Source organism: Onychostoma macrolepis, chromosome 04 (assembly GCF_012432095.1).
Source record: "Onychostoma macrolepis isolate SWU-2019 chromosome 04, ASM1243209v1, whole genome shotgun sequence".
Classification (NCBI taxonomy): Eukaryota; Metazoa; Chordata; class Actinopteri; order Cypriniformes; family Cyprinidae; genus Onychostoma; species Onychostoma macrolepis.
Window position 1 is genome coordinate 14,099,294 of NC_081158.1, and position 25,911 is coordinate 14,125,204.

Below are 25,911 nucleotides of genomic sequence, written 5' to 3' on the forward strand. Positions count from 1 at the left end.
ATGTGTTTTGAATTTGTGTTATGTAATATGGTTGTCATCGTCACTTTACTGCAAGACAAATTTACCTGCGGGTATGAATAAAGTAACCTAACCTAACCTAACCTAATTGTAATTTGGGTAAAAATGGTATTCTTTCCACAGTTTATTAATTATTATTATAATCATCATTATTGTTATGTAAAGACACAAATGTATGTCAAAATACAACAACTGTAGTAGGACAGTTTCAGAATTATATCAAAACACAAGAAAATTAAACTTTAATACTATTCAACAAATAATAAGCAGTTAATAACTGGGAATAATTCATTGTTAATAACTGGTAATATAAAAAAGTTTGGATAAATGTGGCATTTTGTGGAGATTGAAACTATTACAATATAAATAATTATCTCTAATGTTCAAGAATAACTGTGCAAGCTAAATTCAGCGGTGTAGAGTCATCATTAATTGACGATGCTTTGAAGTGACGCAAAAGGGAGCGAGGAAATATAATTTCACTTGATTCAACTCCTTCGTCCTTGTGTCTTTTCCTTGCGTCCTTCCCTCACATCCTGAAGGGGTGGAGCTAAGATGCGAGGAAAGGAAACAAGGATGCACAAATAAGAATTGAGAAGCACCCAGTGTTTCACGGGTGTTACCTTGCCTGTCTTCTTCTGAGTTTTCTGTTGTGGATTACTCATTAAAGACTTTTGGAATTAAATTTTATTTGTGTGTGATCAAGGACCATTGCGTTACAGAGGTGAGTTTGGTGGTTTTAGCTTTAAAGCTCTAGGAGAAGTCACAGAAGAATAATAATAAGCTTAAATAGAATATCAGTAGGGTGGCTTTCACAAGCCAATGTAATGATTCACACAGCATCTGTAAGTATTTGAACAACATTTAAAATTAACCTTTAAACTCTGTTTTTTTCCTCCATGTTTTTCCCATTAGACCAGGTTGCTTGTTCTTCACTTATTCCTTTTTGTTCTCATTCTTCCTCCTCATCATCTTATACATGTTGCTGCGACCCACCATAGGGGAAAAATTTTGGTAGGGCAACATTAGCCCAGAGCATGGGAACAAAAGCATAAACCATAAACTCAGAGACAATGGACACTGTTTATTTATACTGTTGCACAGTCAAAGGGCATTATAACTACACAGAATGTTGTCATACTCCAGATATCATTTCTGATATTCCTAATGATTCAACCCCACACTTTAAAATCAAAATAAACTTTAATCTTTGAATGTCCTTATTCAGTACCTTTGGACCAAATGGCTCCCAAAACGATGCACTTAATAAAACACTTTCTACTTAATAATGAACAATCTACATGGTTTGGAATGGTATAGAGAAACCCAGCTTATAGCAGTGTGGTGTCAGTATCACATACATTTAGAAAGAGATGAGATGCATGTAAAACAATAAGCATTCTTTGTACAAATATTTCTCTCTGTGAAATATTCTAGAAAAAGATCAGAACATTTAGCAGAGAAACAAATAATAAAATCAAAGACCCACACAGACTTGGATCTGTGGATATATTCTGTTGTTCTGGGGCCTAAATATCTTAGAACAATAAAAATAACTAAGTAATATGTACTAGATAAAAAAAAAAAAGACATAACAGATTTTTTTAAAATGCATAATCAGTTCATCACACAACTGAATTAAATGAGAAAAAAACTATTTGGATCCTTTCAGACAACATCAGGGGACCCATGGAAATGGAAGCACTGTCACGAATTCCGCAGACCTGCACTCTCTCCAATAGTATCCAGAGTCACAGTGCTAAAAGAGAAAAAAATACATGATAATTAGTCTGTGTACTAATTTATGCAATGAGATGATTCTATAGTCAGGGATGGAAATGGGGGGTGATTAAAGTGATTTGTATATTTTATCCATTCAAAAGACTATGAAAGCGATACCAGTTTTACACAACAAAATTCAGTGCCTGACATTGAGACCAGGCAAATTTCTTTAGCTCGCGTCACCAACTGGGACAAAGTTCCAAAGGTATACAGTAAATGAAGTGAAATGAACTCATAGCCTTTGATCGTCTTTTCCTAAGATCACCACCGGTGGTGCAATGACCAAACAAATCTACTCAACAGTACTATGTTGTAACGAACGTGGGCAAGACAATGGAGATAAGATCCAAACGCAAGCTTTATTAAACAGATCATGGTCAAGACAGACAGGATCCAACAACAGCAAACAACAGTATCCAAGGCAAGGCAAAAGAGTAATCCAAAAACAGGTAATGGTCAGGGCAGGCAGGATCCATACCTTTTCTGCATGAAGTCAGGACGCAGGTACTTTTTTGTTTGAAGGATGCTCTCTTTCACAATCCAAAACCACTGTTCCACATGACAGTTAGTTTCTCTAGTTTTGGATTATTTGCTTACTAGCTGTGCTGATTTCAGAAAACCGACTAAGATCCCCAAGAAGAACTCCACTCCAGAAGGGGAAAATGCTCATGTAGGTTCACAAGGAAGTAAATTTTGTTTCCTTTCTTGCTACTGAGGTGGAGGCTATTGGCCCTGTCCAAAACTGCTATAAACGGTGATGTGAATGGCAATCTGCCGCACACTGTAGTTACATTTTCAGATGTTTCTGTGGCCTCTGGTATCATTTGTGCCTCATTTATATTTATTGTGGTCTTCATTATTTTCAGGTCCAGGAAAGTTTTGGCTGCATTCACCACATCCATTTCCTCTGCTGATGAAGAGCACACACATATCTTCGAATCTTCGAATACAGTTGTTGCCTCTTTTAGATGTGTGCTGTTTTTCAACAAGGCAAAGCAGTAGGTGGCATAGTCTTTTAAAGCCTTGTTGTCAGTCTTTCTTGAAAATGCCTGGCACACTGCCTTTACAACATTGGTCTCAAACTCAATTCCTGGAGGGCCACGGTTCTGCACAGTTTAGCTCCAACCCTAATCAAACACACCTGATCCAGCTAGTCAAGGTCTTCAGGATTACTAGAAACTTCCAAGCAGGTGTGATTTGGAGCTGGTTGGAGCTAAACTCTGCAGAGCTGTGGCCCTCCAGGAACTGAGTTTGAGACCACTGCTTTACAATATGTGAAGAGCAAAGATGTAAGACTGTGAATTGAAGATCACCACTGTTGGTGGGCTCTTTGTAGATATGGCAAATCTCTTTGTTGAATGCCAGAAGGATACTTGAAATTAGTCCCCATCTGAAGTCAGTCTCCACTTGATGTACCTGGCATGATGTTATTTGATCAAGGGCCCTTAATGTTTCCAAAGTTGGAATTGAGTGCTGATTTGATATGAGCTCACTCACTGGAAGTTGTGGCATGTTTTGTTTTTCTCTTTCCTGGCAGTGCAAGAGCATAGTAGAGTTCTCTTGGGCTGACTGGGAATGCGTGAGATTACGCTACCTGTGGCATCCAGGTGAAGTGTCGTTTTTTTTTCAGATGCTGGGCCAAAATCTTAAACCATATTGTGTGTACAAATGTACAGCAAATGGGTCCACTTGCAAATGTTGTAGGTTGCCAGCAGTCTCAGGACAATCAGATGTAGCGCATTCTTTTAGTACCTTTTGTGTAAGCTCCATGATTGTTGTCATGTAGCCTGGTGCTTTTTTCAGTTCACTAGAAATGACCCTTAACGCATCTTTAGTCAAGGATTGCAAGATGTTGCTTGCCACAATCTCTTCTGTTGTTGATTTTCTTATGGCTTGATAATAGTAATTACTCACACACCTTGTGTGAGGGTCTATGCAATTTTCCCCTTTCGTAGATATTTGACTTGTCTGATTATTTTGGTCACTTTTTTTTGTGCGTTATGTTTCCGTTACGAGCAACAAAGACGGGTGTACCAGTGGTTTTTTGTGATTTTTATTGGGGGTTTTTATATTGTAAATGTATAGACTGCTACAGTCTTTAATGTGCAGGTGGCATGTGCTTTGAAAAAAGCATTTAACATGATGGTACTTAAAGCACAGCACACAACCACGACTGATCTGAGTAAATTCTTCATAAATTACATCTGTCCATGGTCTCTGGAGTGGTTTGAACCAGGAAGCGGCTTTATTTTTTTTCCAGCTTTTTCATTTTATTTCTATACAGAAATTTTTTGGACCTGGTGTTATGGCCCTCCACTCTTCGTTGTTTCTGTTATGTCCTGTTATGTGTTCTGTCTGCTCATTTCTTGTAGTTTTGTCTCATTCTGTTGAGGGACTTTTTGTCCATCTGTGTTTTCTAAAAATGTCATAATAATAATAATAATTATTATTATTTCAGAATAACTCTACAAATTGTAAGATTTTAGACCTACTGTATGTAGTTGCATTATTGTTGCTGCATTAAGTAAAGTACACATCATAAACTTTTAAAGAGATATTTCACCCAAAAATAAACATTTTGTCAACATTTAATACTAGGAAAAAAAATAATATGGAAGTCAATGGCTACCGTCAACTGTGTGGTTACGAAAATTCTTCAGAATATCTTCTTTTGTGTTCAACATAAGAAAGACACTCAATTTTGGCAGAACATTTAGGTTCAGGTTCTAGGTTCAGAAACTGAAATGGGTGAATGAACAGTTACATTAAAGTTATCTCATATGGTTAACATTGGAAAAATAAAGTCTATTTCTTAGTTGGTAAAATTTATACAAGATGCAAGCGGTGATAGAGTGGATCTATGTTGGTCGAGCCATCTGAATTGGTTCAGCTGAGGTGCTGCTTTTTTTCCATTTAATTTGAATATCCCTTTGTGTTGGAAATGCAGTCCCAGCTGTTTTTTTTTTTGTTTGTTTTTTGTTTTTTTGTGCTTGCTGTAACCATATTTGTGTCCTTATGCACAACAAATTTTAGTTACACACACATTTATGGAAAACACAATATCTCACAAAAACTGATCCCTAGAGCAGTGGCACGCTGGGGCTGGGGTGAAATCGTGTTCCGGGGGGTGCTGGGTTTCCCCCTCAGTTGAAATTGCAAAAATAAGTGTATTGCAAATTGGTCCACCAGCAGGTGTTGCAGGTAGCCAGCAGTCTCAAGACAATCAGTAGTAGTTCATTCTTTACCTTCCCCCTTGGTTGAAATTGTTTTCCAGGGTACTGCAATATGACTGAAAGGGCACTTTACTCTCTTAAACCTCAAGCATCATTCGGGACAAATTTGGGCAAAAAGTTTTTTTTAGTTATTTATTTTAAATAGTTTCCTTTATCTGAGCGGTACAAGATGTAGCTACTTTTCCAAAGTTTGCCACCTGAACACACACACACACAAAAAAATTATTCACTTTCGACTCGATTCAACAAAGTGGACAAAAGTGGGCATCCATAGGAATTGAATAGGAAATAATACAATTCAGAGCATATTTTAATTGGTCCAATAAAAATATATAAATCCAACATAGATCATACATACACATAAATGAAGGGGCGAGGCTATACAACATTCTCAATGTGGCAACACACACACACACACTTCAAAGTCAGATCAAAATCCTACTGCAAGATTTGTTGATGATTCCAAATGAAAAAAATGTCTGTTTATTGTTTATTCTTACTTGTTTGGTATTTTACGTTGAGTTATTGAAAAATTATGTTTTTTGTTTTTGAAATAAATGATTACTCTGTCTCCTACTTTGTCTTTTCCTTATAGCATGGTCAGATTTGTCTATAAGCATATTTTGGCATCTTTGTCTTGGCATCATGTTTTTTTTTGTTTTTTATAAAAACATTCTACAATTTTAACTTAAAGGGGTCATCGGAGGCCCATTTTCCAGTTGATATGATACTTTAGGGTCTTAATGAAAAGTTTAATCAGGACCACTTTCCTGATTTTGGAAAGCTTGACTGACGTGGCCTGCCTGAACTAACGCGATGCTGAATTCTATAACATACTTTGGTTAAAATTTCTCAATGGTAGTGTAAAACAACACCCTTTTTACCTTGTCAAAAACAGCACTGTTCACAGCGACCCGTTTCGGTGCATGTCCCTTTAAATGCTAATAAGTAGGAGTAGGAGAAAAAAATCGGTTCACCTAACTATCGCGATTCTTTTTAAAACGATAATAAATACATGATAAATACATATCGTATCGGCACCCAAGTATCGTGATAGTGTCGAATCAGGAGGTAGGTGTATCATCCCGTCCCTACTAATAAGCTCTGCTAACTCCACGCCTCTCTTCCATGGGGTGACAAGCCGTTCTCAAACTTTAGCCGCAATCATCGTGAAACTTGCTAACTAGCACATTATTTGGAAAGGCGATTTGTAAATATTCATAAAAAATCTTATGCTCACTTCTGTATGTGAAGCTGGATCACAAATGATTTGCATGAACATAGACGCATTTAGGTAGATCGGGGGGCACATTCCCTTTAAAAACAAAAGTAATCCATTGCATTTTCAGCGGCTCTGATGTTGGGAGTAAATGACGACTGCCATGTTCATTATCACATCCAACAACTCTGATGACAGCTCACTCAGGCTGGGTCTACGTTAAATCTAGTTAACGCTAGTGTCAATCAACAATTGTGGGAGGGGCCTGGGTATTTTCATTTCTGAAAATATCACAGTTAGGAGATTTATAACGAGTGGTTCCCTGCATTATTACAGCAAAACGCGTGATTTTAGCAGCCCCAAATCAATTGAATTAAAGATGATGTACCATAGAGCAAAAAAAAAAATGAACAGTGAAAGTAACAAAAACTTGTAAAATACATTTTAATGTGCATAATTAAGTGTGAAAATAACCGAAGGATATACAGTCAAACCAAAAATTATTCAGAGACCAAATATAATTTTTTATATTTTTTAGTGGGTGCAGGACACTATAGTTAATTTATGTAAGTGAGGATAGCAAAATAAAGTAAACTGTGACATATTATATCCAAAAATTCTTCATACAGTGGACTACCAATAAAATTGATACAAATTTGGAACCAAAAATTATTCAGACCGAGTCTGGGGAAAAAAAACTGAAGTTCAGGTTTGCATGAACCTGGTTGACAGCATGCCCAGGAGACTACAGGCTGTCATTAAGGATAAGGGTTGCTTGACAAAGTACTGATAGTTGTGTAAATATTGTCATACTAACAGCTGTCTGAATAATTTTGGTTGATTGTAATCCATCACATACCTTTCTATCAAAGTTATCTGATATTATCGAGCTGAATTTGTTCTGACACAGTTTAACTCTGAGTTCTTGTCATATTTTACTACCATAAACTACAGCGATTAAACTGTGATAATGTGAGAAATGTTGAAGGTGTCTGAATAAATTTTGGTTTACATTTACATTTACATTTAATCATTTAGCGGACGCTTTTATCCAAAGCGATGTAGAATATGAGAACAATAGAAGCAATCAGACCATCGAGAGTGAAGCAGTATACAAGTGCCATAACAAGTCTCAGTTAGCCCAGCACAGTACACGTAGCTAGGTTTTTTTTTTTTTTTAAATAGATAGAATAGGTAAGTGTTAGTATTAGTTGGTCAGGTTTGACTGTATCTATTTGATAAATTAAGTTAATCAACTAACATTATACATACTCTTTTGGTTTCTGTACCCAATATTTGAAAAATTTACAAATGCAATGAAAATATATGTATCTGTACTCGGTATCGACAAGTACCAAAAATAAAAGTATCGGTATTGGGCGAGTACTGGAAAAAGTGGTATCGGTGCATCCCTAGTTATTATTTATGGAGATTTAAAAAAAAATTACTGGGTGGATTTTTATCATTATAGGGTGGTTGTGTACACACACTGCCAACACACATTTCAGTTCAAGCAACATGTAAAAATGAATTTTGCATCCGATGACCCCTTTAAAACAAAATAAGAGGTTATTTATACTATACTATAGCATTGACCTTCCTTCTTTGCATTTTGGTCTTTTTCTGTTGTTGTTTTTTTTAATCACACACGCACACACACACACACACACCCATATATGTATATCACCACTTGAATGCACAAAGGTTTCTTCAGAAATACAACATTTTGGACAACTGAGAAAAATGCATTTTTATCAAACTAGTGCATTTTCAAGCAAAATACATTCAAATGTCATATTCTTTCACCTGTAAACCTATATGAATAACTGAAATTGCATTCAATAAACAGAACAAACAGACACACACAGACATATGTTTACACACACACACACACACACACACACACACACGTCTGGTTTGCTATCCTTGTGGGGACTCTCCATAGGCGTAATGCTTTTTCTACTGTACAGACCGTATATTCTATTGCCTTACACCACCCCTACACCTAAACCTACCCCTTACAGGAAACTTTCTGCATTTTTATATTTTAAAAAAACTTCATTCTGTGTGATTTATTAGCTTGTTTACCCGTGGGGACCTCAATTTAGGTCCCCACCATGACACGAGTCCCCATGAGTCTGTGTGTATTCAGGTTTAAGTCCCCACCTGAATAGAAAAACAGGTACACACACACTCACACATATACATATACATATATATATACATACACATATGTATATATATATATATATATATATATATATATAATATACATACATACACACACACACACACACACACATATATATATATATATATATATAATATATATATATACAGTTCCGTTTCTAGGGAAAGGCAAGCTAGGGCGGTCGCCTAGAGCGCCACCAGCTGGTTAACATCTTAACCATGACGGTGGACTTTTCAAGCCCCCAGAGTGGCAAAGCATTTCCGCAATCTCCAGAACAAGATGTTGAACATAGGCATTTCTGGAGTTATGACAGACATTACAGATGAGGATGTAGAGGTGGGTATTTTTTTATATTTTTTGTTTTTTTATGACTGGTTGTTAAAGGTTAACTTTTTTTTTATTTCTGTGGAACTATCAGCACAAATGTAGATAATTACTAATTATGAAACATATTATAAATAAAACCATAATTTATTGACTTCAAAGACTTACTCAACATAAGAGAAGACGATGATATTTAAAAAATAAACATATCAACTTGGGACAATTGTTATCAATTGTCAGTTTGACATGGGACCCACACCTTTTCAGAGGCACTTTGAACACATCATTGCAGAGGCACCTGTACACGACGAGGGGGAGCCAAATGAATACCATTGTGCCACATTCATGCCCAGTCTGGTAAAATACTTCTTGCCTCATGCGCCTCTTTGGTCTGCACTAATGCTGGGGGAGTGTACTATGATTAATGTTTCAATAAGTGCCATTTCAAGTTGTTTATTTGTCATTTTTACAGTTTACATATGGGACACTTGGCAATGAATGAGAGGCTGCTCACTGCAGAGCCAATGGGTGGAGCTTGATGTCCAGGAGTCGAGATTAACCTGTTAGAAACAGCTTGGTCTGCAGTGAGCAACAATTGCATTTAATCGCTTGTGTCAAAGCTCATGCCACACTAACAAAGACATAGCTGAACAAATATTTAACAATTTGCGTGAATGAATGAAACACAATAGTTATTATTATTATTATAAGAGTTGTATTGTAGACAAGTGTATGCCTAGCACAGGGGTTCTCAACTCAACACCCTGAAGCAGTGTAATAATCAACAATGTCAAAAAAAAAAACACTATCTTTTTATCGCGATTAATCACGCACCCTTTTGCACACTTATCGTGAAATTAAGCATACACCATTTATCTTGTTTAACACGTCCATTTTGCTATAATTTCCTATATCCAGCAAAGTAAACCATCAGATTGAATTGTGATTCTTACAAAACTATATTTTTCAGCTTTTTTCAAGGTAAATTTAGGTGTTTTTCTAAAAAAGGACACTTGCAAACTCCAAAAAGACACCAAATAACTAGGGGTGTCCCCGACTAAGGATTTTCATAGTCAAATCGGAATTTTCGAATTATGCCGATAGTTGAATCATATATTTGGGTCCGGGGCAAAATACATTACCAAGAGTCAAGTCAGACATTCGACAGTCATAAATACACAGGGAAAATGTGTAACGGACGCCTCGCAGATACAAACGGGGTAATTCATGTTTTATGTTTTGATTAAAAGATGGTTAACATTACACTTCAGCGAAACCCTTAAGAATTCACAACATTTTTTTTTACAATAGTGCTCTCATTATAACGTTATGTATATGACAGTAGTTAATGTTCTGCATTTCTGTTTTGAGCTGTGCGCGCTGAAGATGACCAGTAGAATGAAGCATATGATAGCAGGTTTTTAATCAATGGGATTTAACTCATTTATCTCACATAAATCTTCGTTATTTATACGTCTTCCACTCTGCCTGTATCAATTTGAGTCTTGTTAAAGATTTAAATCCCTGCCGCCAAGATGCTCCTCTGTCGGTGACGGATTACATTTACATTTAGCAGATGCTTTTATCCAAAGCGACTTACATTGCATTCAAGTTACAGTGTTTTTTTTTTGTTTTTTTTTACATTTTATCAGCTCTTGCTTTCCCTGGGAATCGAACCCATGATCTTGGCGTTGCTAGCGCCATGCTCTACTATTTGAGCTACAGGAAAGCTGGATTAGAAAGTGAAACTTTAATCTATAAGGGTGGTTGGATTTATTCACACATGTTAAAATATTTATTTAAAGCTTCTTTCTTTTAAGATTCTTATTTACAGCATTATCATAATAGGCTGTATATTAACTTATTGGGAGAAAACCGGTAGTTCGATGTGAAATCAGACACTGAGCACCCCCATATAGCCAAAATGGCATGATCATAACACCCCGCCAATATTCGACTGTGAGACTGGGAGTCGAATCAGGCTCCTCGAATCGAAGCATTGAATCGTCGACTATTTGGGGACACCCCTACAAATAACCAATATGAGTCCATATAATTAATTCATTTATGTACACCAAATGGCCATACAGCGGTGGGATTTTTCGACGTTCCGTTCAGACAGGAACAGCGCGATGCGGGAGGGCTCGAGCTCTTCAGATACAATGACAGAATATGACAGAGAGTTCGTGTTTTAAAGCAAAACATTTCTGATGTAGCCTAATCAGCATGGACTTTTAATATCATCTAACTGCGTTACATTAATTATGTTAATGACGCAATTTCACATGCCTCAGTAATTTATTTGCATTAAATTATTTTGAATGTATCTCATGCGTTAACGTTGACAGCCCTACTACAAACGATGCATTACATGCAATTTACCTTAAACCATACCAAACCCTAATCCTAACCCTATAGTAAGGACATGTAGATACTTAATATTACTCAGTAGTTAAATTTATAATTACAGTGTAACAAATACAACTAACCTAAAATACTTTTATGAGCTGAAATGCAAGCATTTACTGTAAATCAATTCAATATCTTTTAGGAGATTTGGGCCGCCGTGGAAAAAAATGAGTGACTTAGTCAGTTGGACACACAGGTCTGTGCTTCATTGTTTGTACAATGCATCTGTTCTTTAATACCTCTTTGACAGATTTCAAAACAGCAATGTTTGTTTTTTGTACACTTTGTTTTTTAGAATTACACCAATGACAACAAAACGCAAGGCATTATGGAGAAAAGCCAGTGGGACCTGAAACGTGTGCGCTTTCAAAGACGCCGCCTCACACGGCTGGATGATTTTGTCCATATTTATCAAATATCCCATAATGCCCTGCTGAAGGAGTTTTCAGACTCTACCCGCAAGAAAAAAGTTAGAGTAATAATTTGTCTCCAAAATATTTAATTAACTTAAGTATTAAGTAATCCTGTTTTCAACAATGTTTCCAAACATATTTGTAAATGTAGACACACAGGGTAGAGGTTGAGCGCTGGAAACAAAGAAGGTGGTCCAAGAAAGGCATTTATGTATCGCTACTAAAGGTCTTCAAGAAAGCCAAAAAGGTAGGATGGTGTTAATATATTATATAACTTGGTAAGATACTGTCAAAACCACACATCAACAATTCTTATGAAATACATAATGTACTGTTTTTATTTTGAATGTAGCCCAAGGTGCTGACCAAAAATCCTGAACGACAGGCAGTAAACAAAGAAGAAAATGTTTGCAGGCAAAACTTGGTAAGTTCAATAGACTATCCAAGCCTTTTTAGCTGTAGAATTTTGATTCATCCCAGTAACTCAAGTGCTTTGAATCTGCTCATCCAAATTATTAGTTCCAATACTAGCAGTTACCATTTGTCCTTTGTACAAATTTACTACAGTAGGTGGCAACAAATGAGCACCTTTTATGTGTTCTGACTGAGTAGTTGCATGAATTTGTACTGAAATACAAAAGTTCTTAATGTGTGTATATATACTGTATTGAAATTTGTACATCTACACGTTCTATGTTACCTACAGAGAGAGACTTTAAGTAATATCATTGCATTAAAATGTATGTTGTATGAATTGTTTAGACTGCAGTGGAAGGATGTGACACATCCTTGATGGACAAAAATGTACATACAGACACCCAGTCTGATGAAAATAAAGGTGAATGCCGTAATGACATTATTTTACATGAAAATTATTGGAACGCACATTCATATTGTCACAGATACACCAGGCACTTCCACCAATCAGCGATCTCAATCACCGGAGTTTTGATCATACACACCTGACCGTCATTCACTAATCACCAGCTTAGTTTCTAGCAACCAAACCCGAAATATTTTGACAGATTATTAATTTCAAAATACAATGCTCTGAACATAATGGGTACTACGGTGTATTTTTAGGCTGTGACACCAAGTATGATGCAGTGTTATGCAATCTTGTGTAATTCTACTGTAATTGCAAAATATAACATTTGTTTGATTACTATTCGACTTGTGAACATATGACAATGTCTTATATTTATTTATTCTTTTAAAATTGATATTAACAAAAACTAATCCTCTGCCTCAGGATGTTGGCCCTTTGCAAAATCAACATCACCTGCAAATGCTAAGAAACGGGAACCTTGGTCCATGCTGGCATGGGAAGAACCTGAAAAAACTGAAAAACAGTTTTCAGAAAAACACTGAAAAACTGCCTCCATGTAGACTTTATAGAACACAGCAAGCCACCAAAGGCAGTGCCATTACTTCGATTCTGGACCCCCAACATTGGTTCAGCAGTGATGAGATCGACTTTGCGTCTCACCTTCTTGCAAGGGAGTACAATGTTTCACAGGTTTCAGTCATCTCTTTTATTTGGCGTTTTAGAAAGAGGAGGGATTGTGGGTACTCCAACCAGGCAATTTGTTCAAATTTTACACACGGGGGGAAACCATTGGGTGACAGCAAGCAACCTCTTTGCTGGAAATAATGAGGTTTTGCATTTATGACAGCCTCTCAACAATACTGAACAGGCCTTATCATGGATGTTAAGGCCAAAGGAAGACCAATTTGTGGTCATGTTTCCTACTGTTCAGCAGCAAACCAATAGCAGCAACTGTGGCTTGCTTGCAATTGGATTTGTATATGCACTATGTAGCAGTGGACAACGAAGTACACAAATCAAGTACTTGAGTAAAAGTATAGATGCGTATAACAAAATATTACTCCAGTAAAAGTACTCCTTTTTCAATTTTACTCAAGTGAAAGTACAAAAGTACTCGTTTTTTTTTTGTGTGTGTACTTAATTAAAAAGTACTAATAGATATATTTATTTTGCAATTTTATATAGGCTACTTAATTTAAAAAAAATTTATTATAATTTTTTTTTTTAATAATCCTACAGCTCAACGTAGATGGGATTTTCCCAAAATAACGACTACATGGAGTCAAGATATATTTTTGTTGTTGATATGGACTATGGTGGTGTAGTAGTTCACTGTGAAGCTTACACTGCGATGTACCTGAGAGAATGCAACTGAGAGTTGACCATCTAATTTTCACCAGTAATAAAAAAAAAAAAAGTGTTTTAAAGCTTGTTGTTTTGCAGAACGTCACAGTTATATATGACGTGAGAATAAGGCCTGAAGATAGGAAGAACATTTTAAGGAAAAATATAATTATATTTTCATAATGATTTTTTTCTGTGATGTAAAAACACACCTGGCTAAATGCCCCCAGAGGGCATCACTTCCCACTTTGATAATTACTACCATGTTCTGAACATCACATACTTTCTTTTTCCCTCAGATGTAATCTATCTAGGTGGTTGAATAAAAATATTTGGACTTTATATCTAAAAATTACCTCAACTTAGCACCAGCAAGCATGTTAGCTAGACAGTTAGCATCAGCTAACAATATTGACTTATTTTCAGCATGGTTATGAATAAACATTCATATCTGTCTACTCGGCTAGTTGATCTAAACAATATAAAAAAATTATAGTGTTGATAAACAATTTAAAAACAGATGTCACATAGGGCTAAATGCATAGCATTTTAATAAAGGTGCTAACACAGCAGCGGGGAAGATGAAGGTGCATGAGTTTTTTTTATTTAATCTGTGTTATTTTAATGTTTCGTTTTTTGACCTAAAACATTATGCTCTGTCTGCATTCAAGCATTTCAGTGGGCTTAAATAGATCCACCTTTACAGCAGATTTAGTTCACAAACAACTGACAAGTTTTGACCTAAATATGATTTTCGGTTGCAATTAATCCTAAAATTTGACATTAATAACTTACTTTTCACGACATCAGACGCACGCACTCACAAGATCTCCCGGTTCTTGTTGTGAGTTCAGTTCACTGGAGACTCACACTAAAAGGATCATTTGAAGCAGTAAGTTGTCGACTCGAGAACAGCTTTTGGTGCGATTTACGAACCAATTTACCCTGATAGCACACGTACATCTCGGAGACATCTATTTGATGTCTGCATTTACATCTGCAAGACGTATTTTTTTAGGGTGTTTGCTCGTCTGCAGGATGTCTATAGGACGTTTCCTTTTAGATGTCAAATAGACGTCTATTGGGTGTCTTTAATATTTATTTTTGTTTATGATTTAGAATGCATGTAAAACTGACATCTGAAAGATGTTTGTAGACAGCAGATGCTTTCCAGATCAAGAGATCTTTAACAGACATCTTGCAGACGTACGTGTGCTATCTGGGTTAACACGTTCATTGAAAAGAATCAGTTTGTTCATTAATCAGAGCACGTCTCGGAGCACGCGATGTATTATAAGGAGTAACGACGTGTTTTATTAAATGTAGTGAAGTAAAAAGTAAGATCTTTTGCTTTGGAATGTAGTAAAGTAAAAGTTAGTCAAAATAAAACTACTCCAGTAAAGTACAGATACTTGAAAAATTTACTTAAGTACAGTAACGAAGTAAAGCTACTTCGTTACTGTCCACCACTGCTATGCAGCAACATTAGACCTGAGAACTGTCAGTTCCCTGAGGGTCGGATGAGGGCAGAACTCAAGTGTTTCAGAACAGGGAAGATAGAATTCAAAATGGAGGCAAAAACAAAGTTGAGAAAAACCACTGTCAGTGTCCATTGTGTGTGCAGGACAGCACAGAAAGAAATAATGGTGCCATGTTCATTGTGCCATGGGTGGTTTCATCCCACCTGTTTAAAAATACCCTCAAATGCCATTTTTGGTGAGGATGACTGGCACTGCCAAAATTGTAATGAAGCATAACTACTCAACCACCAATGATTATGTGGACTGAAAGATCTCCAATGATGAACATAAAATGTTAGCATTATTATGTTTCTGGGTCTCTGTGACCTTTGTTTATAGTTTTGTCTTGTTCTTATTTCCTCTACTCCAACTGGATTTCCTCCATGTGTTTTTTCTTCTAATTTTCCCATTTTTATTTAATCCCTTCTGTTTACACGTTTTGTAGTACCCCAAAATCCCAGAGTAAAATGTTTTTATATGACTTCTTGTACTTACTACAAAAAGTAATGGGCTACTTAAAGGCATGCAAGGTTGAATAATGTGACATATCTCCAAAATGCTACAGTAAAATGGTTGGATATGAGGTATGCATACTGTACGGGACATCCCCTATAGAAACTATAGAAACTGACCAACACTTTTTTTTTTTTCTGCTTATTTGAAATGAGGTCTTTTATAGGTGTATAAAGTAAAATGACATGTCTACAAAACAGTGCAGTAATGCTGCAGTACAAATGTTTGATATGAGGTATGCATATCATAAAAATCAAATATCTTATGTCATTTTGCTTATCTAGTAAAAGTATCTTGATTTAAGAATTTTTAGATATTTTGACTAGAAATAAGACAAAAATACTAAATAAGATAAGCTGTTTTTTTGCAGTGTATCAGTTGGATTATATTAGGTATGAAAGGACCATGTGGAGAGAGGGATTATTGACTAAAATGAATAATCTAGGAATAAGAGGAAGACTTTATAATTGGGTAACAAGTTTTGTAACAGATAGGTCAATAATGGCAAAAGTGCAGTCTAAAATATTAAACATTTTTACTATCAGTAATGGGGTTACTCAAGGAAGTGTAGTCAGTCCTATTTTATTCAACATTATGATTAATGATATGTTTAGGAATGTAGGTTTAGGGATTAAATCAACCCTAAATACTGATGATGGGGTTATATGGAAAAGAGGTAAAAATAGCAAGTATGTTAATGATACAATTCAGGAAGCAATCAAAAATGTTGATAATTGGTCTTATAACTGGGGTGTTAAAATATCTCAAACAAAAATTTATATATTCACAAAAAAAAAAAAAAAAAATTATGAAACGAGTTTGACATTGTATAATGAAAAGATAGAAAAAGTTAAGGAATTTAAATATTTGGGATTGTGGCTGGATGAAATATATACATGGATAAAACAGATTGAAAACTTTGAAACAGTGCTAAAAATACTTTAATTAGATGCATTACAGGAATGGAGTGGGAGGCTACGTTAGACTATGGTTGTTTGATATATGGAGCTGCGGCTAAAACAAATTTAGAGAAATTAGACCGAATGCAACACACAGCATTAAGAATTAGTATAGGAGCAATGAAAACTACTCCGATTAATGCACTGTTGGTGGAATGCAATGAAAAGCCATTAGATTTAAGACATACTAAGCTAGCTCTATCTCATTGGTTGCGACTACAAGATGAGAAAAACTTTGCTTCGTCAGTGATTAAAAAATGTTGGGAATATGAGATACATAAACAAAGGTTTTGGTTGGAATATATGTAAGAAAGTTGAAGAATATGTAATAAATTTAAGTTTATTTCAGGAAATATCATAAGTTGTAACGGAACGACTGAGAGAGACGTGCGGATCCATATGCAAAGCTTTTATTAAAAGACGTGGCCAAAAACAGGCATGCGTCAGACAATGGCAAACAGGTATGTTGAAGACGAGACAAAGAGTAGTCCGGTAAACAGGCAAGGGTCAATCGAAGGCAAACGTAATCCAAAGGACAAGGCAAATGGGAAATCCAACAGACAGACTATAGTCCAGACGAGGGGCAACCAGAGTCTGAAACAGCAAGACAGAGTAATCCAAGACAGGCAGATGACCAGGAAACAAGCAATCAGGCAACACGACGCAACTAGACTAAGACTAGAGCTAGAAACTAGAACATCACTATCTAACATAGCTATCACTAGGAGAGCGATAAACGCTAAACAATACTCAGCGATTTGAAAAGGGTCTGAGTGGTTGTTATATTGTGTGTGTGTGATTGGCTGCAGGTGAGTCCAATCATTGCAATGGAACATAGAGAATGTAGTTCAGAGTGACACAAAACAGTCTGTGTATTGTGGGAGTCAATATAATCGAAAGGTGACCTCTGGTGGCGAGCAGACAGAAAACCACGGACAGGTTTCATGACATAAGTATAATTCCACCATGAATATTACCATAACCTAAGGTAAATATAGACATAATTGAAAAGAAAAAGGAATGGTTAGAGAATGGAAATGACAATATCTACAATGGATACTTAGAAATGTATACTGGTGGATCTAAAGATTTAGGAAATGGACATGGTGTGGGCATTGCTATTCCATAATTTAAAGTAAACATTAGTAAAATAATTTCTAATAAATGTAGCTATATACACAGCAGAGCTAGTTGCAATCTATCTGGGTTTACAGTGGGTGGAGGAAGTCAAACCAGACCGAGTTGTATTTTATTCTCAGCAGCAGCTTTACAGAGTAATAATACCAGCAAAACATCTAGAAATTACATTTTAATAGAGATATTGTTGTGGAAACAAATGACGGTCTTCTCAAATTTGTCAATAAAGCTCAAGACGCAGAGTTCCAGATGTCAAAATAAGACTTTGACCACAGCAACAAAGCCGAGATGACAGCCGCCGCATCTAAAGTCTCTGTTCGTCGGGGCATCCATTTTATACCCATCTTTCTAACCAAAATGGGTAGTTCCGGTTTTTTTTATTGGCTATGCCTATCTGCTTTGCCACAACTTCTTTTCAGCCCACTTGGCCAATTTTAATTGTTTGCCACAATTTCTTATCAGTCCACTTTTACTCCCCTGGCCACTTCATTTTAATGGTGGAATTTGGCCAGATCAGCCACCTTTATTCTGCTGCCAATAAGGTGGCCATATGGGACATACACCAAACTTGTTTATCTGTCATACTCTGGAAATCACCCAAAGTTCATAGGGTTATTTAAGTTCACTGATACAATCCAATGGATGCCACCAGTACTGTCCAAGGGATAGGCCCTCAGACTTACATTCTACATTAGGACATCCAGTATTGGAATAACTCAACATCTTAATCAGTATATGGATTACTTTCATGACTATACATCTTATTTTTAAGTAAGATAATACCATATATCAAATAACATAATGTAAAGTAACACAATAATATACACTGCACTACTAAACCTAGAAAGATTACGAGATGTTCAATTTTGTTGGATACCAGCACACATAGGAATTCTAGGTAATGAAATGGCTGAAAAATTAGCAAAAAAAAAAAAAGAGAGCATTGAATCAGAATGACAAAATAGAGATCTCGCTTGAAAACAATGAAGGAAAAACAGTAATTAAAAGTAACATTGATAATCACCGGCAAAAGATTTGTGACTTGGATAATAAAGGAAGAGAATATTACAGTATTCAAAAAGTAATTAAAGTTAAAACATTTTCTAGTAAAAACAGAACAGAAAAAATCAGTTATGCAAGACTACGGTTAGGACACACAAGACTAAATACATTATTTCTTATGAGCAGAGCCGGCCCTCCTTATTAGCGAACTAAGCGGATGCTTAGGGCCCTGCCGCCACTAGAGTCATTACGTTGCAAAGCGCGCTGCGGTCACTGATATACATGGCCTTTGCCTTATTGCCTGTCTGCTTGCTCCCACCACCTGCCCCTTCCCTGGACTTTGATTTATTTTGGAAATTGGACAGCGAAAATGAAACAAATCTATCCTTCATGCGCAGAAAAAAGGGGGAAAAAAAGCAGAGACAAGCACAAGGTCATTTTTAAGCGGTAACGTTACATTGACGTTAAAGACCTAATCTGGTCTTTATTGAAAATAGGTAATTAAAGCTTAATAAACATTCTATACTAACATGAAATATTTTATCTTTTTAAATTGCCCGGTTTTACAACAAATTGATCTTATGTATGATGTAGGTATAATGATTATTACTAACATGTTAGTAATAAAGAAAACAACTAATCACAATGATGTTGATGTTTTTTTCACATCAGGCCCATCATTATCGTGCCATACTAAAGGTGATACACAGAGGTGGGTAGTAACGAGTTACATTTACTTCGTTACATTTACTTGAGCATTTTTTGGGTAACTAATACTTTTAGAGTATATTTAAAAATGGGTACTTTTACTCTTACTCAAGTCAAGTATATTTTTAGTGAAAAAACGGTACTTTTACTTCGTTACTGTGGGCGATGCTCCTTACGTTATCTTAATGCAATATAAGTTAAAAATCCTTCAATTTATACCAAACGCGCCGTCTACTTTTTTTCTGGGCAATGAGCGATGCTCGTTCGCCAATGATTCATTCTTTTGAGTCAATTCTGTTCGAATGCTTGATCAAACCAGTGAATCGGTTCGCGAATCAGTTTGAATGATTCGTTCAGTTCCCTGCCGCACGCGCTGAGTCGTCTGAAGCGGCTCTCACTCAGAGTTGTAGAAGAGCGTTGAAGACGTGGCTTTGGATCAACAGTCAGATGAAAGCAAAGGCTATGGTTTGCTAGCTATGAAGATCTTTATTAGACGAACACCGCGTGTGCTGTCGGTTCCACAGGTATAGATTCGATTACAGTACACGATACCACTATGACATTACCAGTTCGTTGTGCATGTACCTTACACATTAAATACAACGTATAATTTATTAATTAAATAAGCAGAGTATGAAATAAACACCCGCCAAACCCGCGTTAGCTCCAGGAAGAATGCCTAGACACAATTAATACTGATATTTTCACAATATTTACGCTTGCAGAAATAAAGGCTACATTTGTTTACATTTTGCAGAACAGACGGAAGAAGTGCATTTGTTTCGTTATGTTCAGATGTTCTGTAGCAGTCATGCGAGGAGTTTTCACTCTTCTCCGTGTCAGAGGTTATATACATTTTAAATTATTTTATTTAATTCAGTGATACAAATCAGAATTTTTATCGGCTGTTACTCCAGTTTTCAGAGTCATATGATCTTTCAGAAATTATTCAAATATATTTATTTATTACCAGTTGTTGAAAAAAACAGCATATGGTGGTTAGGTATGTTTTGAAGCTGTTATGCTGGTTTATGCTGGTCCTTTGCTGGTCATGTGCTGGTCTTAAGCTGGTCGGACCAGCACATGACCAGCAAAGGATCAGCTCAAACCAGCATCCCATGCTTCAAAACATACCTTACCAGCATATGCTGTTTTTTTGCTGTTTTGCTGCTTAATATTTTTTGGAACCTGTGACATTTTGTTCAGGATTCTTTTATGAATAGAAAGCTAAAAAAGAACAGCATTGATAATAAATCAGGCTGATAAAAATTCTGATTTGCATCACTGAAATAAATTACATTTAAAAAAAAAAACCATTAAAAGTATTTTGAACGGCAGTGTGTGTATGTGTGTATATATACATTTTATCTAAATAAAAATAGACTATATTCAGTATATGATCCAAAGTAACTAGTAACTAACTACTTGAGTAGTTTTTTTATCTGATACTTTTTTACTCTTACTCAAGTAACTATTCAGACTATTACTTTTACTTTTACTTGAGTAAATATTTCTTAAAGTACTTTTATTTTTACTTGAGTACAGTTTTTGGGTACTCTACCCACCTCTGGTGATACAACATCTCCATCCCGACCGGTGTTCATCCCTGCTGATTCCAATGATACAGTTGCTAAGTTTTGTTTGTTGCCACTCATTGCTTGTGTTAGTGGGAAAATACTTGGCACTATGGTGACAGAAATTAAGCAGTCAAAGTATTTTGCTATCATTTTAGACTGCACCCCAGACATCAGTCACCAGGTAAAAATGTCGGTTGTTGTCAGAATTGTCACCACGTCAACACCCCCAGAGATTAAAGAGCACTTTCTGGGTTTCCTACCTGCTCCAGAGTCCACTGGCCTGTCTTCATTGATTTTGAACAAGCTGGAGGAGCTGGGCATCTGTTTTAAAGACTGCAGGGGTCAGTCATATGATAATGGCTCCTACATGAAGGGTAAAAATAAAGGAGTGCAGGCCAGGCTGCTTGTAAGAAATTCTCGTGCTCTTTATGTTCCATGTGGAACACACACCCTAAATCTAATGTTTGCAGATTCAGCAAAGCAGTCAGTATATGCCATCAGCTTCTTTGGCATAGTTCAGAAACTTTACAACTTGTTCTCTGCTGCTCCTCAGAGGTGGGCCATTCTTAAGCAGCTTGTCCAGATCACGCTTAAGTCATGGAGCGAGACAAGATGGAAGAGTAGATTCAACAGCATTGAGCCTCTACGGTACCAAACTGACAAAGTCAGAGAGGCCTTGGTTGAAGTCAGAGACAAAACAAATGATGCTGCTGCAAGAACTGAGGCCCAGTCATTGGCAGAAGAAATAGGATCATTCAGATTTCGAATCTGTACAGTGGTCTAGTTTGAAATCCTGTCCAAAAATCAACATTATCAGTAAACTCCTGCAATCTCCAAGCATGCAGCTTGATGTTGCTGTAAATCTTACTGACAAAACAAAAGGCGCCTGCCGCAAGACCCTTCAACGGATGGTGAGAGCAGCTGAGAAGATTGTTGGTGTCTCTCTCCCCTCCCTCCAGGACATCTACAGCACCTGTCTCACCTGCAAAGCCCTCTGCATTGCAGGTGATCCCACCCACCCCACACACAGCTTCTTCAGTCTGCTGCCATCAGGGAGGAGACTGCGGAGTCTCCAGGCCAGGACCAGCAGACTGAAGGACAGCTTCATACATCAGGCTGTCAGGAAGCTCAACTCTCTCCCGACTCCCCCACCCCTCCTCTCTTTTGCCCCATGCACCATTGAACTCTGACACCATGTCTACACCAGACGCGAGCAGCGCGACGCAACAAAATAAAATAGAACCTATTATGCTGTCTACACTCGATGCGGTGCGACACGACAAATCCCTGACAGAAAACTACTGCTGCGTTCTATTTATGACGTATTGACACTAATTTCAAAATGATACACCCGGCATAATTGTACAAGTGTCTATTTTAGTAAATGGCAATAATTTTTCTCATCTATATATTTCTGAAAGTGCAGGAAATTAATCCATTTTGTCTCTGAAAACCATGTCCTATGGTGTGACACCATATCCTGATTTTAAATCGTCAATTCCAGAGAAAACTTTAATTAGTTGAAGGACCTCATTCATGGTCGTGTTACTGAAGCCCCCTGTGAAGTCCATGACACGTGCACATGGTCAATTTTCATCTCAGAATTGTTCAAATATTTAACTTTTTTTGGAACCACTACAAATGTGTTACGTTTTGTTGTCCTTTGTGACACCCCTAAATTATATTTTTTAATAAAACAAAAAAAAATGTATGTTAAACTACAGGATCATGGAAAATGATGCAAATGTGTCTTGCTTACCGCTAATGACAGGTTAGCTTGGTATAGCAAGGTCATTAATTGACAGAAAAAGGCTGAAACCGTCCTATGGTGTGACAGAAAATGTCCTCCGGTGTGATGCCTGTACTGTCACACCACAGGACAAAGATGTCACACCAGAGGACAAGGTCTCTTTAAAAAGCATTTTAAATAATTAAATCAGATTTATTTAACTCCTTCTTTTTATTCTTTTTTGATCATTTTCAGTGTTCTTAAATGCAATAATTACATTAAACTATTTTCTGATGTTTTTATAGAAAACGTGTACTGTTATGAAGTGTCATGAAAATAAGTATAAAATATACCATGTTTTTGAAACCGAAAGAATTGAGGGAGAGAAATTAGTGGAAGAGAGAGGACACGGAAATATAGACAGAAAATTAACAGGGATCCACGCAGAAAGGAGGAGATAAGAGAACAATGCAGAAAGTAAATAGAACAAAAATGATGCCTTAGAAAGAGTAGCTATATAGTAAAAAAAAATTAAATAAATTAAAATTCACATCTTCGTGAATATAGTTTGAATATCAATCATATTTAGCTGTGCCGCACATCCTGTGGGGGTGTTAGAAGAGTTTTAGTAACATACTGATTGAAAGAGACTGAATTTTGTTGATGAAAATGTTTTTGTTTTGTTTAAAATAACATGTTGATATTGTTTATATCATAATTAAACTTTCTTTCTCCTTTGACTTGTTCAAAGTTAAATAGAAATACTTTAATAACTACCATTTCTGTCCTTAAGAACCACAGATTTGTTTTTATCTCAAAATATTTATACCGAAGAGACCATCGACTCTACCGTGCGACTCCACCGGGCAGGGACACCGGCAAAGGATATAAGAATACATTTTTATTTCTCCTCTTTCCTAATACTTGTTTCACTTCTGTTTCAGTTTTTATAACCATTTCGTACTATGTGTAAGTAAGTTGTTGTTTTTTTTAGCATGCGTTTCTGGCTCAGTGTTATTTTTTTAGGATTACTGATAAACTAATGTAGTTTGATTTGTATTTATCTATTTTAATTTTAGTTAAAGTTGGAGTAATGTTTGTCATTTTATTAGTTATTTTTTTTATTATGTCTGTATAGGTTTTTTTTTTATTAAGTTTTAGTTTTATTTAATTCGAGTTATTTTAGTACTTCAACAAACTATATGGAAATGAAAGTATATATATATATATATATATATATATATATATATATATATATATATATATATGTGTGTGTGTGTGTGTGTCACGGTGCACACAGCAGGGAAGAACAAGGAACACGGAGACGAGGATAAACTTCAAAATAATAGTCTTTAATGACGACATCAGGGCAGGGCAGGGCTAACACAGACAGGAACACCGGGGAATAACGAGTAGACCAGACCAAAACTAACTAAACAGGCAGGAACTAAATACACATGACAATCACAGATAATTAGACACACATGAACTGAATAAACTAATACAATAACAAGGACAGGAACATGACCAAATATGGAAACAAGAGGCGGGAACACGTGACACACTCGACAGAGGACTGACAATATGTATGTATGTGTGTGTGGTTGTACATACACATGTAGTTGTTTTTTGGTGTTTGGCTTAGTGTTATGTTAGAATCATTATTATACTCATACCTTTTGTTCTTTAATATTTTGAATTGTTTTTAGCTTTATTTTTTGTTTTCATTTAAATGTTAAGTTTTGAAATTTTGTTGTATGCATTTGTTATTTATTTATTTTTTAAATGTGTATATATAGTATTTGTAAAGTTTTAGCTTTGGATCTGTTTTAGTTGTTTTAATACTACAATTGATTGCTTCTGTTGTCCTCATTTGTAAGTCGCTTTGGATAAAAGCGTCTGTTAAATGACGCTACGTAAATATGTAAATATAAAATATCTTCAAAAAACAGTTGAGTATTGCAATAGGGGAGATACAAATGTCACTCAACTTAAAATGGTATAATTTTCAGCAATTTTGAACGGATGACAGCAAAGTTTATCTATTTGTTTATCTATTAGGCTATTTGTCAACTACCCATATATTTAATTGGTATTTATCTGTATTTTTACATCCTACTGTTAGTGTTTAGTGTTATCTGTATACACCAAGGAGTGTAACACAATTTCAATTCTCTGTATGTATGTGCTGTACATGCGGCAGAATTGACAAAGCAGACTTTGACTTGAAAAGAATCTCTGTTGAAGTACAGGGACACAGGATTCTCTGATGCCCGGTCAAAAGCAAGAAAACTATGTGAGAACATGAATGTGTCAGCAGTGCTGGCGCAGAAGAGGGTTCGAAACTCAAAAAGGCAGTTTAGCTATGAGGCAGCAGATGAGACTGTGAATGATGCAGTAAAGAGAATGGAAGTAACATTCTTTAATGTTGTTGTTGACACTGCAATCCAGTCCCTGGAAGATCGTTTCACATCACTAAAGAACATAAATGATAAATTTGGTGTTCTGCTCAGTTTCACTGACATGGATGACAAGGCACTCAGAGAGCACTGTGAGCTACTTGGAAACACACTGACTGATGGGGAGGAGACTAACCTTGACTGGCAAGAACTGACCACAGAAATCCAGAGCTCTCCAAACTTACCAAAAGCAAGCATGACAGCATTTGAATTTCTCAACTTTCTCCACCAAAAAGGGATGACTGGGCTTTATCCAAACCTTTGGGTGGCACTGAGAATACTGTGCACACTACCAGTGGCAGTATAGCATCAGCAGAAAGGAGTTTTTCAAAGCTCAAGCTGATAAAAACTTACCTAAGGTCCTCCATGGCACAAAGAACGCTTTAGTGGTCTGTCAGTCATCAGTGTCAACCACCAAGTTGGAAGCGGGATTTCCTATGATGACATTATAGAGGATCTCAAAAAGCTAAATTCTGATAGCTGGGAAGGAATACGTGAAAAATCATGAAGATTGGGCACTTCTGGAAAAGTTTTTGATTTTTGGC

At 36.2% G+C, this 25,911-nt stretch overlaps 1 non-coding gene across 1 annotated transcript; it reads right to left on the reverse strand.

The window, feature by feature from the left end:
* Positions 1 to 10,423: 10,423 nt before the first annotated feature.
* On the reverse strand, positions 10,424 to 10,498 carry trnaa-agc (transfer RNA alanine (anticodon AGC)). Its single transcript has one exon. It is a non-coding gene; the product is annotated as a tRNA-Ala (tRNA).
* Between the last annotated feature and the right edge of the window lie 15,413 nt (positions 10,499 to 25,911).